This window comes from Strongylocentrotus purpuratus, unplaced genomic scaffold (assembly GCF_000002235.5).
Source record: "Strongylocentrotus purpuratus isolate Spur 01 unplaced genomic scaffold, Spur_5.0 spur5_scaffold_7, whole genome shotgun sequence".
NCBI classification, from domain to species: domain Eukaryota; kingdom Metazoa; phylum Echinodermata; class Echinoidea; order Camarodonta; family Strongylocentrotidae; genus Strongylocentrotus; species Strongylocentrotus purpuratus.
Window position 1 is genome coordinate 11,098,148 of NW_022145613.1, and position 15,415 is coordinate 11,113,562.

At 37.8% G+C, this 15,415-nt stretch overlaps 1 protein-coding gene across 4 annotated transcripts in view; it reads right to left on the bottom strand.

Annotated features, from left to right (window-relative positions):
* LOC575444 (E3 ubiquitin-protein ligase RNF19A) overlaps positions 1-15,415 on the bottom strand; it is a 47,913-nt gene that overhangs the window by 31,898 nt on the left and 600 nt on the right. The window contains exon 1 of one of the 4 annotated variants that reach the window (XM_003726565.3): positions 3,633-4,470. The exons of the other annotated variants lie outside the window; for them this stretch is intronic. The gene's annotated coding sequence lies outside the window, so the exon portion shown is untranslated. Of the gene's footprint in view, positions 1-3,632; positions 4,471-15,415 lie in introns of those variants that run through there. 4 annotated transcript variants of the gene reach the window in all.

A 15,415-nucleotide genomic window follows, 5' to 3' on the forward strand; every position in this document is an offset into this window, starting at 1 on the left:
AACAAAAGATGAATGGAGAGATATTAGTCAAATATAGAGCATATTTATCGAGGCAAAGCAATTAACAGAGCATTAATCTGCAGTGTACATGTAATATGATAAAGCGTTATAAAATGATTAATGGAATCTGGATTATGTAGTAGTAATGATGATCAAAAGCTCTTGAATTAAAGAACTCAGTGGCAAATCTACACTTTTCAGTTCCAGAATTTAAGACATTGCCCACAAGGCAAAGTATACACATCTGCACGATCTACATGTAAACTTGAATGGAACAGTGTTTGTCAAACAAAATCTTAGAAATATTAACGAAGAGCAGGTGCACATGTTGAAGGCATTAATTATTAGCCATGAGCTGTTTGAGATTCAGTGCCCGTGCAGGTGTTTTCTTTTCCAACTATTACTCCCTTGTAATGATTTTTTTTCCTTCTTTGCCTCCATGACTTGGAAAGATAATTAATCCTTTTGGCCTGCAAAGCTTTGCCCCAAAACCTCCCTTCATCTACCCCCCCCCCCCCCCATCCCCCTCTCCCCCTCTCTCTATCTCTCTCTCTCTCTCTCTCTCTCTCTCACTTGTCTCTAAAATGAGTAAAAAGACAGGAGAGATGGAAAGGCATTATACATGTACATTTAAAGACATACATCTCTTACTTCCTAGCATGACCTCTATGTACTGTGTACAATGTAGATTGACATCCTCATGAATATGCACCATCTCTTCTCCCCTTTCACCTCACTTCCACTCTATTTCCCTCATGCATCAATTTTCCTATCATATAATTTGTCCATCTCTAAGTACTTTTTAATTTACTTTCTTTCACTCTTCTCCCCCTCCCTCTTTTCTCATACAGTCAGATACAAGATGTTCTAGTATGCATATATATCTCTGTATGCATCTATCTCTCACCATTTAGGTCCATGCTCCGACTCTTAACTCAAGTAACAATGAGGCCCCCCCCCCCCCCCCCACTTCAAGTTCAACCTCTCCATGAATATGAATTGGATTTCTGACAAATTTCTGACAAATTCTGAGTATTAGGCAACATTCAACCCTAAAACTACATTGTGGCTCTCTGCTGAATTAGTGGTGAGTCTACTTCCTCCAACAACAACAACAACCAAATACATTGTCATTAACGGCAAGGGGCGGGGCTCTTACTTAGCCTATCTCCAGCTATCAACAGGCTGAGAAAAAGAGGCGTTATTAATCTCTTCCATTATAACCTGCTAAACATTCTTTGAGGGACAACGAAATTTATCGGAGGAAATTGAACAATTTCACACCTTTTTTTTAGTTCCTACATGTACAAAACAAGGCCATGTGCATCAATCAAGCAGGTACACTGTACAGCTGTACACTTCATGCCTCACAAAAAATGTTCATTTCTATTAACATCTACACAGTAATGATGAAATTTGTTAAAGAAAATATTAGATCCAAAGGGAAAGAGGGGGGGGGGGGCATATCCAATCAAGCCTACATGCAGGGGCATCGCTAATGGGGATGTGGGGGTGACACTCTCCCCATAAACATATATTTTTGGGCCAAATCTTTAAAAGTGATGACCTTCTTTTTTGTTTTACTCTTTAAGAAAAAAAGTGAAAATCAGTCAGCAAAAATCCAACAAACCGTTATTTTCCTTGTCAGTAAATTTGCAAATTGTCAGCTACTGTACCTTGTCGGTAAATTGACACCCGGCTCCCCCGCCCCCCCCCCCCCCATTCAAAATGGACTAGTGACGGTCCTGCCTACATGTACATGTACATGTATGTACATAGAGGATTTTTTTTATTCTGCTACCATATTGTTCACTAGATAAGTACCAGCATCTTCATTGGTTATGAATCATATCTTTATCATCTATCTTTCTGAACTTCATAAGCAGATCTGAGTCAAAGTCCTTTAGATAACGATGAACTAGCGAGTACAATGTGGCTGTCTTACAATTACAAGCAATTACTCATGTATGTCATGCATGCTTTATTACTGCTTTGAACTTTATCATACAGTTGTACACGTATGCACATCATGTACATGTATATCACTCAACTGGGACATACATAGTAGATATCTGAAATCAAAGTCCGGGCCCCCCAATTTTCACAATTTTAACATGGGTCACATGTCATACAGATCCTAGAAATTTCAAACCAAACCTACTACAAAGTGAAAAGATGAATTTGTTTTAATAGAGTCCTGTGTACTAGATGTACATGTAGGCCTAATTAATTATGTTTAAAATCATGTACAGACTACATATATAGTTTCTAAAAAAAACAAAGAGATCAATGGTACGTCCGTGAGCTGCTTTGCTGTAAATTGCGATTAATAATTGCAGTTTTCAAAAATTCATGAATTATTATATGTCACTACAATGTACATCACTTACTGCTATGTTAGACAAGCTAAATAATTGTTCAGGTCCTGTTTTTAATATTAGAGTTTAATTTTTTTTGTAAATTTGTCTAGACTGTGGTTTCAAATTTGTCAGAGTAAATGTGGTATAAATATATTCATTGTAGACATAGTTGTACATATAATTGGACAGTGTACAGTACATGTGTAGGTGTAAATGAAAATAAACCACCAAAACAACAAACAAACAAAACCCCACCTACTTGTGCACTGAGCATATCGCAAGCCAATTAATAGGACAAAATACAGTACATTCAAACTTTTTCAATTGATACAAACATGCATTTACCATAATACATGTTGACTTGATGGAAAACTTGTTTACATTGTATAGTACATCTATATGACCATGAAAAGTTATGCTGGCTTGTTACATGTACATGATCTATACTGTTTGCCAATTAAGATAAGCGGACTACTGTATGTCTGAATTAATTACATCATTTCTTTGTAAATGTACTCTGGGTTTTTTCATAACACCACCAAAAAAAAAGTACATTTTAATTCAATGACGCCCACTTTTTTGTGGCTTAATTATTAAACACAGGACAATGATGTTTGTCATAGAGTAAGAAATTGAAGGTTTGATAGAATTTAGAGTGTTAAAATTCAGGGTTATCCTGTAGATTCTGATACAAACAGGACTCGGTGCCTAATTGCCGTTAATGCTGACCATCAGCACCTTACATGTATGCATAAGGTACGAAACCTACATGTACCGGTAGCTAGAGGCATGAATGCAGTGTACTCTGTCCTATTTACGGCAGAATAGACAGTATGATGAGATTCTGTGACGATGCAAACAAAAATCAAGACCAGTTCAGACTCAGACCATGCAACTTTGTGTTGGCCTACATAATTATAGACATGTATACATGTACAAATAGATTGCAGTGTTGTTTTAAAATGATTATTGAGTATAAAAGATTAGAATATACAAAGGATAGAAAAAAATAGTGTACATAGCCTTAATGCACGTACATGTACAAACATACATTCTGGATTTGACTGAATGTACAGTAGGCTTACATGTACATGTATGTGTTGGTTGAGAACACGTACATGTACCAACAAAACAGGGGTAGGCCCTACACATATATACATGTATGTACATATATGGACTCTTGTTGACGTCATGTACTGAACATGTACATGTAACATGTACATGTAACAAGACAAGCTACTACAGGATAAACATTCAGAAGGTGAAACTTACATGTGAATGTGACATAATCCAAGCTTTATGGTAAATCCTTTTCAGTATGGGCCTGGTTAGACAATGTAAAACGTCACCATGTACATGTACACTCCTCATGTAAAATGCACAATGATGAATGCCTTCAGTGCAGTGGCATCAATCTACACGACGACGGACGTTCCAAGATACAGAGTGTATTCAACAATGAACCGCACAGAAGAACGAGCACCAAGAGACAGACAATACAATATGTTTACTGGAGCACGGATGATCGAGTCTGACTGAAATGGGTGGCAACAACCAGGATCTTGAGTAATGGAAAATTCTGTAAAACAAATACCAAGAAGACTTTTTTTGGGGTTTCTTTTTTTCCCTGAAGCCCAAGACGTAGATGACCGACCTACCCCCACACAGTGCGGGGAAAAGAGAACGTAGTTGCAATGTCACACTGGCTTTCCATGGAATATCTGAATGCAGCAATGACGCACACACTACACTTATGCAGTATCAGATTAACTAGATGTTGATAGTCTCTATCCCCAGACCCTATCACAGGCTGCCTGCAACTGTAAGGGTCAATCTACCACAGGCTGCATAGCAATTAAAGTGATGGCTACTTTGCTGTCCTAATCAATAATATTAACAAGTCTTAATCACACCAGAATAGAAGAAGAAACACATATTCTGTGGGAAAAAAGAGACTTTGCTTGTTAAAATGGTCACAAAAGAGAGACTAAATGTCACTGTGGACGGGTTGTCATGAAGAAAAAATGCAGTAGAGTATATGGTATGATTCATTCATAGCTAGCACATACACACACACAAACACACACACACACACAAAACACACAGAGCGATACAAACAGATAAAACGTAATGAGGAATGACCGCATATTATGCAGATAATTCCAGAAGAAATATGCAGTCATGTAACTATTTTCCTTGATCATATACGCACAACAAAATTCTACACCAGACACGAGATTCCACTATTAATTGAAAACATCATCAATCATTTTATAAGACCAGGAAGTACCATGACATTTAATTTTTGTTTTATGGTCACAACAAACACCAAATTTTTCAAGGAAGCTAACATTTTTAATTCAAGATATCTACACGTACATTAACATGGACATTCAAAACATGTACGTAAAAACTAAAAGCCAAAAATAAACAGTAGGCCTACATAAAAGATACTTGTACCGGTATTCACATTATACTTGGTACTTGGTTGTTGTTCCTCCAAAAGATTCCTAGTGGAATTTAAACTGGAGGTTGTGGGTGGCAGAGGGTGGACTTATTTCGGAAGGAGTGCTACTTTACACTTTGCTGAGTCAGTCAGGGATACTAATGTCGAATCGAGATCATTCCATGCTCTGGTTGTGCGTGGAAAAAAAGAGTTTTTGTATACATCTAATCTGGTTAATGGTATTTCGAACTGACTTGAGTGCAAAGTACAACTATTACATATTGTACATGAACATAATTCATGTACTGTACGTACATGTACATGAAGGCCTACAAGCCTAAAATGCCTTCGAGATCGAGTTTCTAGTTTCTTAAAATATTGAAACTTGGTACATGTACATGTCGGCCTGAAATTTGTACACAAAGACTTTGGGGGCCTAAAGAAAATTTGTGCCATTTGTAAGGCTTTGTTGTTTTGAACAATTTAGTAAATGGTCAATAACTCTGCAGATATGCAGGGTGTATATATGCCACTGACCTTTGTAAACAAAGCTCAGTTACATGGAAGGGGGCTCAAATTTCAACTATTGATTGAAAATGTCATGGAGGGGGGGGGGGGGGCAGGGGTTAGGGCATGCCTTTTCTTTGCAGGCACAGTGGAGCACCCCAATTACCGTGCGATCGACTCTCGTCCAGTAAACATCATTTGCATAAAATCAACAATTGTGTACCGATCGATGCGAAAAAAAGTAAACAAATTTCGAAGACAAATTCTTCATCAATGTGATGAATATCACCAATCAAAGCTACTAAATCGAGTATTGAATAAATTTGCAAGACACTCATGTGTATAAAAAGAGTTATTGATGCACAGAAAATGTGAAATTTAAGGGATAGTTTTGACGAACAAAAACGAAAAAAATGAGATACAAAATCACCGTAAAATTCACCATTTCTTTTAGAGCGAGAAAGAATTGCCTCGTATGAACAGAAAGAAAATTTAATAATCTCAATCCTTGTGAAATATCTCTTTTCATAGTTGCTTGATAGGGTCGCAACAGAGAAAAACATACCCCAATGTCCGAATCTCATCGAACAAAAATAATCCTTCGTTGTCGCAAAATTGTTTGACCAGTCCCATACATTCAAATGTGTGTCATGTCTGAACCTCGCGTGTGCGTTGGCTATACATGTCTTGCCAGCCGACTGCACACTTGCACGCTAATGGCTCAGCTGTTTCGATCTGGCCTGCACCGGGCCTAAGACGCATGCGCAGTACATCGCTGAGATCGATGACGTCATGTTCAATGAGTTCGCTGACTACAACTTTTAAAAATGAAGCCCCATGAAAAAGAACGTTATAACCAAAAAAAATACAGCGGAGAAGCGAAAATTTCGCCCATGTATGGATTCAACCCTAATGAATATTCATACCAAGTCTCTTCTTCGTGCATTGCTTGATAGGGTCACAAACTTAAAAAGTAGACGTCGTGTTTTTCGAGGGGCGAAGCTCAAAACACATTAATATCTCGAGTTTTATTCCATGGAATTTCGTATTTATTTCAATGACATCAAATTCATAATAATTTTAGTTAGTATGGAAAGTTTCATAGCGATATTGGCAGTAATAAAGGCGCAACGCGAATTTTAAGATTTGACATTCTAGCACACACATGTTCGGATTCACGCAGATGTCCGTTGGTTATTCAAATAGAACGGGCCGCTAATGATATGCAAATTGGGGTGCTCCGCCGTGCCTGTTTGAGGTGATGATCTTGTGGGGTGGAGCAAATTTAGAAATTTTATGCCCCCCCCCCCCCCCCCCCCCCCCTCTTTCACAAAATCCTGAATCCCCACTTGCCTGTATGCCTACCCTGATATCTCTGATCAGGTCCACCTCCCTGCTCTGATAGAGATGAATAACATCTGCACAGCAGGCAGCAATCCATTGCTCAAGGATATCTTCACTGCCTGATGTATGAATTTTGATAGTCCGAACTAGATCTGCTTTAAATAGGTAGATAGTGTTTATTTTGATAGGAAAAGACCTTAGAAGGCAAATTTGGTAAAGACCCACCACAAAGGAAGTCCACTTTGACAATCTTTGTTGAAACAGACACCAAGCTAATGCCATCTCCATGCCGATAAGGTCGATACACTTTCCTTTAACAAGACCAAATATGCATAGAACTGGGATATTGTTCTTATGGCACATCTCCTGCATAGACACTTGCACCAACTTCTGAACAAGAGGGTGTTCACTGATAATGTTAACAATTATTAACGATATACTTTTCTTTCACTATAATTAATATAAATAAGTCTCTCAAAGTTTGTAGGAAGAGGAATTGGTTATCAGTATCGGAAGGTTTCAATGCTATCAAATCTTAATAATTTAATCTTTAGATTAATCATGTAATTTATTGTATAAATGATTGTTGTAAAGTGCATAGAGAATTTATTATTATGCGCTATATAAAATGACTTTATTATTATTATTATTATCAATCCAAGAAAATTGGAACTAAAAGCTGATTTTCAATAGTTTAAATCTGCGAGATGGGAACTACAACATCGATATTAAAAAATACTCAAAACATCATTCCTAAGCCTCCTGGGCTAATTTTCTCAGATCAAAATTAGCAAGTCATTATGAAACCTTGAGCTTAAGAATAAACTGTAGCAAACAGTTGTTATTACACTCGTCTTGTACTTGTACCGGTATGATCCATCCTACATACTCTCACTGCTATATCTTTCAATGGCACTTTATCAATTCATGGATTGAATCACCTTCAGAATAACAGACAAGTACCCCTTCCATATTGAGCCCGAATTCTAAATCACTTCTGAAGTTCCCTACCTGAAACTTTAGACTGACTTGAAGTAGTTTCATACTGCCCTCCAAAATACCACAGTCGTGCAATACCAGTGCAGTTGCCACGTGATCCTGCACTAGGCGTGCAGTATCACTACCCGGTACATACATGTGTAACCCGGAAGCGGCATACAGGTTCTGCATCATCGGTTACTGCATCTAGAGTGGCCTATGGCGCTGTTTCCTTCTGGAGTAAGAGCACATCTGGTCCAAACCGGAAAAACCTCACAAAACTTCAGGGCATCCTAAAATTTCATTACCCTGTGATACTGAGAGTTAAGACCTGCAGCGCCATAGCTCTCAATAGAAATGAGGTTTTTAATTTAGAAGATCTTTAATATAATATACAATGTAGAGGTGCAATGCCTCAGTGGTAGATCAGTGGTCTCGTAACCAGGAGGTCTCGGGTTGGAAACCAAGTCGATGTGCTAGTGCTTTTTGGTATGGCATTGATCCTCAATACCAAATCCCTCAAGGACTTACAGCCATTTATAGTCTCCTTGATGCTTTAAACAAGTATACGTCTACATTGTTCATGTCGGCTTTCTATAGGAGTCAATAAAAAACAAACCATCAGATCAAACAATTGACAAGGAGTTTCGTAGAAATGAACAATGGTATTTGTTTGTTTCCTCATTTGAATGTAAAAGTTATGTGAGAAACTTGCTGGTTGCTACCAAACGAAAGTGTTTGAAATGACATTCTATGTACATGTACATGTACATTACAGAAGGTTAAAGTATTAAATGAACACTCAATTACTCATAAAATTTATTACTTCCAAATACCGGTATCATTTTCTATCCATCTTTCTACAGTTTGTCAAACTTTAGGGAATAATTCAATTCAATTTGTTTTAAAGTTCATTCTTTTGGTTCTTGAATCCTTAACAGGGCAATCAATCTATTAAAAAAACAACCCAAAGAAAAATTTTCAAATAGAAATAGAGTAATCACAACAACAACACACATCCAAGAATTGTATTGTAGTTTCTACATACTGTATGTGCAACATATGTCATATGAGGCAAAATTATTCATACTGAGGGTGAATAAACTGTAGTCCGTGCTGTCAAGTACAAATAAAATATTTTGATTAGGTCAGGAAATAAGTTTGCTCCCTGAACATCAACGTAATGTGAGGGGCATCTGGCATCAATAATGCATCTCCTATATCCTAGTTCAATAACTTCAAACCGGACTCCCAGAGTTCCTTTTAACGAGAAAACAAGATTGTTATCTTGGTGACGTCTCAAAGAATTTCAACAAAAACAATAACAGACCATACGACCCCATTTCATAATACACAAACAGATGGGGGGGGGGGGGGTAGATGAATGGGTGAAACTTGGATGGCAGAGTGAAATTAGCCATAAAACAAACTGATAGTACACGAGTAGGACAGAGTTCCATACCATACTCATTTTTATTTCAGAAAGTGTCCGATTTAAAACTACAATGTAACCATGGTCTGTATGTACATGGACTTTACATCTCTTACATTTTGGCCCCTTCTTGAAACCCCCCCCCCCCCCCTTTTTTTTCCATAGAAGGTCCACATTAAAGTTTGGGCCCATGTGCCCCAGTCACCCGTTAGTGTCGAGCCAGGGTAGGGGGGGGGGGGGTGCATCGGCCACCACCATAATCAATATTCCTGAAATCCAAAGAAACTTGTTTAAACCAAAATGCTAAAATAGAAGAGAAAACTCAATGTTTTCTCTCATCACACACAAAAAAAAAAAAAAAAAAAAAAAAGAAGCAAGGGCACTGCATTTTTCTACAGGTTCCCTTATCACTGTGGACTTTATGACATGATGTACTTTAAACCATTGTATCACTTTGAAAGAAACAATAAATAACATAAAATTTTATGAAAGGCATTTGTAAAGGGAGACATAATAGTCTTCCCTACCTTTAGCTCTGAAGTAAGAGTGCGTATAGAATTTGTATCCACTGTCTCTGAATATACAGGGAAGTTTGATTGGAGAATTCCTACATCAAAACCAATATTGCAGACCAAAGGAAGCCCTTCAAATCTTGACTGGAAAACACCACTCTAGGCCATAGAGACTGACCTTTTGGAATCTATGCCAGAGGGAAAGCGAGGATACATGGGCAGTGGATGCAAGTTCATTTTAATTGGGTAAAGAGAGAGAGAGAGAGAGAGAGGGAGAGACAGAGAGAAAGAGAGAGAGAAAGAGAGAGAAAGAAGATTTCAATTTTTCATCAAAAGAATATCCGCCCACTCATCGATTGAGCTTACAGATCATCCTGTGGTTACATGCGCATATTTACAGAGCAAATGATGCACATGCATGAAAAATGAGTGCGCTTTGCCAGAACATCACTTTGAAATATGAATTAATGTGCAGAAACCTTAATCGAAGAAAAGAAATAGGTTGAGAAGAAGATGTTGATTTTATAAAGGATTTAATTAACTTTCTTATCTCTTTAGAGTTGGCACCACTAAAGTTTTTACTTTTTTAATACACCTCTGATATTGAAAAGTACATAATTATGTTAGTGGTATTTATACTGAAAAAACATGAAATTTTCAGAAATTTCACAAGCAGTTCAAATTTGCAACAGTTTCATGCCACAGTTTAATTGAATCACTATTGACAAAGCATTAAACTTTGTAATTTGGGAACATTTCAAGCAGTGAAAATGGTTGTCCTTAACAATTCACTTTAAAGTTTATGTAAAAAGGTACATTGTTTGTAAATGGTCAAAACCAAATTTATTCTAAAATTTTCTCTGAGGACAGGCAAATTGGAGATGTGTGTTACACTGGAGAAATCTAGTTTATCTACAAGTACCATCTTTCCCTAGTTCCTAGGGAGTGTGTCTTGGACTTAGTCAACACAAATTAGCAGATCAAATCCAAACATGCGATTTCTACATGTAAGAAATGCACAAATAAATACAATGTCCAAACTTGATGGTTGTGTGCTCCCACGTTGATTAAAAAGAAAAGAAGAAAAACAATTCGAGTACAGTATTGTCTATTTCTTTCGACCCCCATCAACTACATGTAGAAAATCAGGCAGCATGAAGTCCAGACCATACTCTGGAATGGATAAATATTTGCCCTACAATACGTGTACATGTAAATGTACATATACATGTATAAATGTAGGGCAACACACCGCTCCGCGAGTATAGAGTTACACCTGGGGCTCAACCATTTAAATTACCCTGTTAATAGGGAGGCATGTTCATTTCACAATCAAATTATGCTTTCTGGCCTTGCTTCATTTCCGTCATATTCAGCCCCACCCCCTCTAGACATGGGCCAATTCTCAACCATGTTCACACCAATTTAAAACAAGAAACATATTAGGCATGTGAGTGGTGCTTATAATAGGGACTTTTAGATTTGCACGAAGACAATGTGGATTGCTATGGTCGACGTCCTTTTAATGCACTGCCTTGAATGGACGTCACACGTATCAGTCCACGCAAATCTAAAAGTCCCTAATACTACCTTTTTAAGTCTTAACACATCCCTAATCCAAAAGTATACACCCCCCCCCTCACAAACAAAGAATCGACCTACATATATTTATAAATACTGTACCGTTGAGACATGTACATGTACATGTACACATATTCCTTATCATAAAAAATATTCTATATACCTATTACACATTAAAATATATAAAACATTTACATGGAGTTCATCACTCCCAAAATTCATAATAAATATCTGATATAAATAAGATCGAATTATAATTGACATGTATCCAGCTAAGCTACTCCAGTTCAAGGGATATTACATGTAGTTCAACTCCTGAGCAGGCTCAGCAAAATGTGCAATAACATGTACGTACATGCAAGATGGTATACAGTATTTATACTCTGGATTTTTACTTAGTAAAATAGTAAAATTGTGATTTAGACTGAATAGACTTTGACCACGCTTCATAATCAATATCAATTACAAACTGTGGCTAACTCTCAGAAAAATATTACAACACATCTAAATACAAGTATACAATTCTAATCAGGATTTGCAAAAACACTTTTTGTGTTTTCGAATTGTGTGAACAATGGTACCACGACTACATGTACGAGTTATTCATTCCCACAAAGTAAGGACATAATTTACATGTGGGCCAACATTGTATAATTGCCAAACCCCCTACAGATGTACGTGGACACACAATGTACATGTACATTTATATAGGGGGCACATTAATCTGCTTGGACACATTCAGGGTTTCATTAAAACCAATCAAGAACTAATTGGCAATTAATGAGGAATTCTAAAAGGCTTGCTTGAATAATTGGTTGTTTCACTGATCCAGATCGCACTAGTGTTTTGCCTGAGATGTTCTCTCTTGAGAAAAAAGGAGGAAAGAAAAGAAGCAAATCTCAACTAAGAGAAAGTGTCTGTGCAGGACAGAGGGCGGCAAGGGCCGCTAACATTAATTTCATAACAAATTCAGCTTCAAAATCTCTTAATATGAATGATGGAATGGTTTTAATTTGGATTTAACACACATTCAATGTACCGGTAGTTAGTACTGTTTATGAATGTTGAGCCCCCCCCCCCCTTACGCTCTACAAAAAGAGAGTCCAATACAAGTACACAATTCAGGTCCTTCAATCACTTCCACAATTATTAATCCAAAAGAAGAAAACTGGAGGCTATGCTGGGGCTCCTGTATTCGATATTAATACATGTAAATTAACCATGGACTCAGAAATGAATTGTAGGTCACACTGATGTAGGAAGTGTCTGTACATGTTGGACTAGATGACGATGTACAGTACATGTACCTGATTATTATAAATGAAACAATACATGCAATTTTTTCTTTTCTTTTCTTTTCTTTATAATAATTATGTAACTAGATCAAGCTGTAAAGTGTACCCTGGTGTTTATTATTTTAGTCATACGGTATACACGTACACAAGTCTTTCATTTGGGACACATCGTGTGTGCCATTGTGCGTTGGCATTAGGGCTGTATAGATTTGAGAAACCTTAATAATGTCTAAACCTGCAGATCAATGGTAGTCCCAGTAACAGTATTGATTTTCTGTTACCTTGCAAGTTCTTTGACACATTCAGTGGCATTGGAAGCTTAAAGGGAATGGGAGGGGAAGGGGAAATGGATATCAAGTACAAGAACTTGCCCTATTTAAAGTAGATCATTCTAGGTATCTTTCATAGTTTATATCAACTTTTTGTTTGACACATTTTAAGTGGCATTTGATGCTTAAAAGGAATAGGAGGGGAAGGGGAAATGGACATAAAGTACAAGCATTTGCCCATTCTTAAGTAGATCATTCTAGGTATCTTTCATACCAACTGTTTGTTTGACACATTAAGTGACATTTGATGCTTGAAGGGAAGGGGAGGAAAGGGGGGAAAGGGGGGGGGAAGGGGAGGAAAGGGGGAAGGGGAGGGAAGGGGAGGGAAGGGGAGGGAAGGGGAGGGAAGGGGAGGGAAGGGGAGGGAAGGGGAGGGAAAGGGAAGGGGGGAATGGACATCAAGTACAAGCATTTGCCCATTCTTAAGTAGATCATTCTAGGAATCTTTCATACCAACTTTTCGTTTGACACATTAAGTGGCATTTGATGTTTGAAAGGGAAGGGGAGGGGAAGGGGAGGAGAAGGGGGGGAAATGGACATAAAGTAAAAGCGTTTGCATATTTAGGGCAGTCTAGGTACCTTCCATACTGGTCAACATTTTCTATGACATAAATTTATATTTAGGGGCATTGGATGCTCTAAATGGGGGGGGGGGGGGGGGGGATGTCAAGTACAAGAAACTGCCCATTTTTGGACTAGTAAAGATACTTTCCAACCTTATATCATGATGAACATTTGTGCATGAAATGAATGTCTGAATGGTATTCTTTGACATGTACATGTATGTACATGTATGTATTCAGTATTACCTTGGATGCTTAAAATAGGGTTCTAAACTAAATAGTTTTTTTTAAGAGGGTCAGGACCCAGGATTTATATTTTAAGAGTCATGAACATGCATGAGCCCTACATGAATGTAGGCCCTAGCCGCCCTATAATAATTTAAAAATGTGGGAGATCCGGAAAAAGATAGTAGGCCCCCATAACCCCATTACTGTTGAGTCCAGGTACAATGTACTGGGCACCAAGTACATGTACATGTATATGTACCATCATTCGTCCAACAGTATCTACACCACCTAAGTAATGTATTCTACATATTATTTCCTGCTCAAAAAATTATATCGCTATATGTTTAGTATTGTTTACATTCGTGTCATCCAGCTTTGCATACTAATTTCACAGAGGAAGGGGGCAAATATCTGCATGCAGAACTTGCATTTCACAATGACAAATGGATGGAAGTGTAAAAGAAGTACCCGGCATACACATGTACATATAGGCCTTCATGAAAGCAATACTAAATTCTTTCTAATGAAAAAAAAAAAGTTGCAAATAAATAATTACAAAAGACGTTTGTTCTCTTTCATTTGTTAACATGGAATTAATCAGGAATGTAATTTTTAAAGATATGTCACTACATCACATATCCATGTAGTTGGCATCTTGCCATTTAAAAAAAAAAAATAATAATAATTTTCTGACTTCAAAAGTTCTGAACTGAATAAAAATACAAGTACACCAACCATGTACAACATTTACAAAACTGACTTTCGGCATGGAACTGTCATGAATGACAATGGCACGACACTGAATGTGCAGCATGACACTTGAGTCTTAACAGTGGGTTCCATGTCAGGTCGCCCAATGTCAGCCCGCCCCCTTACAAAGTCGTTCTCAATTGGTCATGTTGCCCCCCAATTTTTTTTGTTGGCGATTTTGGGATTCTTGGTCAGCTCGCCCCAACTTTTTTGGTCATTTTGCCCCCTAATTTGTTGTTTTAATTTGATGTCTTTTACGAGCTCAAAGTCACCCTAACCCTTACCCTGACCTTACCCTAACCCTAAGCCTAGGACATCGCGGGTCCCGTGTTACCCTAGAACACTGGGTCCAGCATTACCCCAGGACACCGGGTCCCAATGACAATGACAATTTATTTGCATGTCACCCACATAGGAGTTTTGGAGAAGTTTACAATCTGTTTGAATTTGTCAATTTAACACTGTAAAATATACAAAACAATCTCATTGGGCACAGTGCTGCGCTAGCATACTGCCTTTGTACGTAGGGGGAGACTACGTAAGGAGGCGACCGGCTTAGGGGTGACCTGACCAGACACTGAATGCACCATCTGAACAACATACAAAAATCACAAAAGTCAACAGAGATCAACATAACAATAACAACTGTGTGTGACAGCGCACTGTGTGTGTATGTTTATTGGTTGCGATCGCGCTCAAGTAGTGCATGCAGCTATTTAAAGCAACATGCGTACGCTTGCCCGCATATGCTTACGCTTGCATATTACGCAATGCAGCCGTCATGCTTAATTTAGCCAAACAACATAACTTTGCGTGTACGTCTTTTTCGTTGATTCCGACAGAAATTGGATGAATATTGCAAAGCTTTTGATGAGCTGTATCTTTTGATTACATTTGTTTTTTAATTATCCAACAATAATGGTGAAAAACGATCCCAAAGCCTAGGAAAAATTGAAAAATCGTTCAGACACCCTACTCTAGACCTAGACTAGATCTAGACTAGTCTCACTTACATTCAAAATCGCTCGAGCGGATCGGCCACTAAATCCTTTATTTTATACGCAACCTTCACACAACCCATCAAAATCTA